General features: G+C 39.3%; 1 protein-coding gene across 29 annotated transcripts in view; it reads left to right on the forward strand.

Annotated features, from left to right (window-relative positions):
• atl (atlastin GTPase) overlaps window positions 1–6,000 on the forward strand; it is a 496,293-nt gene that overhangs the window by 45,033 nt on the left and 445,260 nt on the right. The window contains exon 1 of one of the 29 annotated variants that reach the window (XM_067100867.1): window positions 5,524–5,600. The exons of 27 other annotated variants lie outside the window; for them this stretch is intronic. The gene's annotated coding sequence lies outside the window, so the exon portion shown is untranslated. Of the gene's footprint in view, window positions 1–5,523; window positions 5,601–6,000 lie in introns of those variants that run through there. One more of the 29 variants, XM_067100884.1, reaches the window with a different exon arrangement.

The following is a 6,000-nucleotide window of genomic DNA, read 5'->3' on the forward strand; positions in this document are numbered from 1 at the left end:
GCACACTTGGAGGATCTACTAACATCAGGAGTGTGGGACCACCAAGACAAACAACTCCATATCAACATTCTGGAGTTGGAAGCAGCCATCCTAGCACTTTAGGAATGTCAAGACAGCGTTACAAGGCACTCCGTGGTTCTAATGTCCGACAACACTACAGTGGTAGCTTATGTCAACAAACGGGGGACCTAGTGTCACGTCATCTTCATGACCTGACAGTACAACTGTGCCAGTGGGGCCGCTCTCAATTGGTAGTCCTTTCAGCCAGATATATCCCAGGCAAGGAGAACGTAGTGGCGGACAAGCTGAGTTGATGGGGTCAGGTTCTAGGAACAGAGTGGTCACCTCATCAAGAGGTGGCATAAAGGCTTTTTCTTCTATGGGGGAGTCCGTCAATAGACCTGTTCGCAGCGAGAGACAACAGAAAACAAGTAAAAAATGCACCAAAGATTCTTCGGTGCAATCGAGTTTTCTGTACAACTGGTACTGTGAATAATCAAGGCCACCGAAAATAGATCTATCTTCCGATGGTCTCGGTATAATGCTGTATGAGCCACGGCCCATAAAGCTTTAATCACTGCCCAGTGGTGGCCAAAAGCACGATTATGGCTAACTTTAACCTTAAATAAGATAAAAACTACTAAGGCTAGTGGCCTGCAATTTGGAATATTCGATGATTGTAGGATGGAAGATCAACGTACCAATTTGCAGCCCTCTAGCCCCAGTAGTTTTTAAGATCTGAGGGCGGAAAGAAAAAGTGCAACAGGCAGACAAAGCCGGTACAATGGTTTTCTTTTCAGAAAATTAACTACAGGCAGTCCCCGGTAATTGGTGGGGTTCCGTTTCTGAGGGTGTGATGATAACCGAAAATCGGCGATTTTGGGGCTTTTTCGGCGATTTTCGGGGGTTATTGGCGCCAAAAGGTGGCGATTTTCGGTTATCGGCACCTCTGTTAAGTATTTATCGGCGCCAATACCTAATTATCAGTACCGATAAGCAGAAATCGGCGATTTTCGGCACTGAAAATTGCCGATTTTCGTTGCTAGACAAGCCCCATAAAACCGGATCGCTGTTCACTGAACCCGCCGTTAACCGGGGACTGCTTGTAGAAGTTTTTTTGTTAAGTTGTTCCAGATCCCTGGACAGTGGCGAAGGATGCCTTTCAACATCCCTGGGACAACTTGCTTTCCCTCTGTTTTGCCTCGTCTGTCAGGTCATCAACAGAGCGATGATTTCCCAGAACCATAGAAAGACCCTTGTGGCTGCATGTAGAATGGTACCCCAATCTTCTAGCCTTACTGACAGAAGCACCAAGAGAGATTCCTCCTTGGCACAACCTTCTGTATCAACCGCACATCGAGAGATTTCACCAGTCAGTAGGGTCCCCATCTCTTCATGGCTGGAGACTATCCAGTATCTCTTGCGAGCAAAAAGCTTTTCCCGCAGAGCAGCAACTGAGAATTCAAGCTACCTCAGGAAGTCCTCTACAGCCATGTACAGGCAGTCCCTGGTTATCTGCGATCTGGTTTTGTGCCGCTTATCTAGCAACAAAAATCAGCGATTTTCAGCGTTGATGTATGCTCATCAGCGCTGATAATCGCATATTGGCACTGAGACATACCTAAGAGAGGTGCCAGTCACTGAAAATTGGCAATTTTTGGCACCCATAAGCGCTGAAAATCGCCAAAAAGGCCCCAAAAATCACAGATTTTCGGTTGTCAGCGATTTTCACTAATAGCCACGCCGTTGGAACGGAACCCCCATTGATAACCAGGGAGTGCCTGTATCAGGGAAAGTGGGCTGTCTGCTGTGATTGGTGCTGTCAGCGGAGTCTCTCTCCTGTCAGAACTACTATTCAACATGTAGTAGACTTTTTCATTTTCCTTCATAGGGAGAAACTTCTTTCAATATCTGCAATCAAGGGATACAGGGCTGCTCGAGGCTTAGTTCTACATCTCAGAGATGTGAATTTATCCTCTTCATTGGAGATTTCTATGCTTCTCAAGAGTTTCGAGCAGTCCTGTTCTTGAGAGACCTTAAACCTCCAAACTGGGACCTAACATTGGTGCTGAACAGTCTGACACATAGTCCATATGAAACCCTTAAGAGCTTCTTTGGTCAGGAATTTAACTCTCAAAATGGTTTTCCTTTTGGCCTTGGCATCTTCTGAAAGAGTAAGCGAACTACACTGGACTAACCTTTAATGTTAAACACGAGGGGTCGGGGGTCAGTAGCCTTTGAATTTGTCCAGAATTTGTAGCTAAGACCCAAAATCCCTCAGTTTATGACAACAGATTTGAAATGTTCTCCATCCCCTCTCTTTAACGGATTTTGTTGGTAATGACCCTGATGAGTTAATTTTACGTTCCGTAAGGGCAAGTTACTTTTATGTTCTGTAAGGGCACTGTGTAACACCTGAAAAGGACTTGACAGTAGTTCAGACTGAGTTGTCGAAGACTTTTTGTTAGTAAGTGTCCAAGAATACTGTCTCCTTTTTTACTTCGAGAAGTAATTAGACAAGCCTACTCTTCTCCTTTAAATCCACAAGTCAGTTTGGTGCGTGCAAAAGCGCATGATGTCGGGACTAGGACCTACCATCGTGTTCAAAAAGAAACTGTCGGTTCAAAGGATAGTGAAGGCTGTTACTTAGTTATGCCAAACCACCTTCACATCCTTCCATCTGTGGGACGTTGCCCACAGGTCCTTGGACACTTTTTCCTTGGGTACGGTGGTGGTTGCTCAAGTGTAGCTCATCTAGTGCCCATAGTGGGACAGTTTATATCTAACCTAAGTTGATTGGTTTTGAAAGTGAGAATGAATGGTTGACTGGTCTTCTACTTCTCTCTTTCTAATTCCTTCTCTACTGATGGGCAGTGGAGAGAATTTAACCATCATGTGTGGGAACTGGTCAGAGCCCTTTCTATGAGTTTTAACTGATTGTTCATACACAATACAAACTATCTTGGTAGCAAATCCCTTCCTATGTCTTACAAGGGGAGAGAGAAAATAATGACAACTAGGCTGGTGGCTAACATATTGCTGCAGTCTCCGACAGTTTAGTTCTTTATCTCTAGAGACACATTTTAAAGGAGTTCCATTTGTCTCTTTAAGGCAGATGTGTGGGGACAAGTAACCCTTTTCCCAGAGGCTTTCCCTTCCTTTATCCATCCTTAGTCAGGAGTGAGGCCAGTTGGATTGCATACTCCAGTAGCTTCACAAAAACTTTCTCTGCCTCCCTCAAAACCTAAAGTTTGTTCTGTGGCAGAACAAATGACAAATTTTAAATCAGTTTGTATTTTTCATAACTAACAAACCTGCAGTCTTAACATATACTGTACTGCCCACCTCAAGCCAACCTCTCATATTTTACCTCGGCCAGAAAAAACTGACGCTATCCTCTGGAGATGGGTTGTAAGGAGGTCGGCTCCTCCCCCTACCTACCACCATCATGTCCATCTCCCGATGCCACCAATTTCCTTATAACTTTTATAACCGGACTCCAGCTGGAACCAGAGAACTTTTCCTTTATGTCAAGACCATAGGTTTCTTAGTTATGAAAAATACAAATTGATTTAAAATTTGTCATTTTAATACCAGAATAAACTGACATATGAGTATCAGTAGTTGAAAAGAAGTTGGAGGTGCTGAAAACATCTTACTACAAAATTTTTTGTGTTCATTATTGTCTCTTTCCTGTCTAATTAAAATGGCATCAGTGACCATATTTGTGTGATGCTGTATTATGTAAACATCCAGGTGATTAACACTGTCACATCAGGATATAGGGTTACTCAGCAAAAAAAGCCGTATCTGTCTATGTCTGATCGTGTATTTTAAGAAATTGTTATCATTACCTTGATAAAGGCTTCCTCTCTTTTGGTGTTTTAAGATTTCAAAATAATAAAGTATTTTAATCAGAATCAGACTGATGATAACAGTATTTGTCTTGTCAGTGGACTTTAGATCATGAAAGATAAGATACAGATAGTCATATGTGTAAGTGAGAAAAAAATTCTCCAGCTTGGTGTTTATATTAAGAAATCATTATTTGATATGCTAGTCATAATTTTCATTAAATAAGCCTCAGGAAATTGAATGTGTTGAGTGCCTTAGTACAGTACATCTTTTGGCTTGCTTAACAAAAGGAACTTTGATTAATCAAGGCTGAAGTAGAAAAGATTGCAATTTGTCAAGATTGTTTTAAAAACTGTTATTTTCTTTTAAAATTCATATATTATCACATTTTTACAATATTAATGAAAGAATAATTGGTGAGACAAGTCAGTTTTGTTTAGAAATAGCTGAAAACTAGATTTACCAAGGTTTAAAGTTCAGGCCATATGTAGGGTGGGAGGGGTGTGGAGCAAATCGATGATAGCTTGACTTTGCTGGATGCAATGTGTTTTAAGTGTTAATGGTCTGAAGTAGAGAGAAAATGAAAGATTAAATCATCTCAGGCATACATACAGAATACTGTCCTGCATTTAGGAGATAATGAAAATAAGTGGAGAAGCTTTTGGAGATTTACAGGTACTAAAATGCCTAGTTGATATTACCATTGGGAGTTTAGATAAACACAAATCTTTGTTGTTTTTATTATTTTGTCAAATTGTCATTATAAGCTGTTCTAATAGAACAGCACAGTACAGTATTGATATCAGTATTGTTGATAATGGTAGCATGATAGTGATGTGCTCAATAATTTGGTTACAGGTAGTTTAAGAAGAGTATGATGCATTATCAGTGACAAGTTTCTTGTTGAAAGTTTTTTAATACAGTATCTTTTTGTGCTGTGGAATTTCGGGGGACATTCATTTGTCAAATCTGAATTTGACAGGCTTTAGTGAAATATATACTGTAAATATTAGGATATGAATATATTTTAGTTCACTTTGTTTTTTTCCCTAGACATTCTCAATATTGAGAATCTGTCATGTTAAACAACAATTATAGAAGAGTAAATGTATATTAATTTTGAGGACAAATTGTTTGCAGATGACTCATTTCCTAACACTGATGAGGTGTCATTTGTGGGATTCATATGTTTTGAAGTTTCATTTTTTTTTTTTTTTTTTTTTTTGGCAAGAATATGGAGCACAACAAATGTTTAATCTTTTACACTTCATACTTCATTTGCAGCATTTGACATACCAGTATTTGTTGATTGCATGGTAACCCAGGTAATTTGGAATACATATTGTAAGTGCTCTTGATAGATGTCTTTTTAAGTCTAATGCATGGTGAATCATACAGCTGGCACCTGGTTGAGTGTGCCAGAAGTAGTTAGCTTTGATCTTAGAATCAACATTTCTTTTTACTTAATCATTTTGGGTGTCAGTCACAAGAGAAAGAATGATTTTCTATATAAGAAATCAATTTATATTTCTTTTTCCTTCTGTTCACCTTAACTGCCACAGTGAAAATATGAAAGGTTATGCTAACTTAAACTTGTAATTGGTGCCAATAATAATCTAGCTGGCACCTGCATCACAGGTGGAGTTTGTTGGCATGTCATGCTCAGGGTCTAGTGCCATTTGAGGTGCAGTGGGGAACATAGCTGTTGCTCTGTGTGTGTGCATGTGTTTTTGTAGAAGGCAGTAGTGAGTATGCTTCAGTTTTCATTCATTGTGTGTAATAAATTATGTAAGGTGATTTGAATCCATGAAGAAGTTCATTTCTGTGTTTTGTAAACCTAGTCTGTTAAAGTAGCAGCTTACTTAATAGTTATCTTGCCACATGAATAGTTGGATGTATTTATGAATGTGGTTATTTACTTAAGGCTAATAAGAAAGTTAAGATACTTGTTGGTGCATATTTTACTCTATTTGAAATAAGTATAGAATTATATTATTATTTTCTTCTTTGCTGTCATGAATTTCAGCCAGATTTGTTTTAACTAGGATTTCTGAATGTGTTGAGTAGATAGATCTTGTATGTATTATGAAAGTCCTTTGTTCCAGTCACATTTTCCTGATTAAAATCATTTCTATGAATATATGG

The sequence above is a fragment of the Macrobrachium rosenbergii genome, chromosome 56 (assembly GCF_040412425.1).
Source record: "Macrobrachium rosenbergii isolate ZJJX-2024 chromosome 56, ASM4041242v1, whole genome shotgun sequence".
NCBI classification, from domain to species: domain Eukaryota; kingdom Metazoa; phylum Arthropoda; class Malacostraca; order Decapoda; family Palaemonidae; genus Macrobrachium; species Macrobrachium rosenbergii.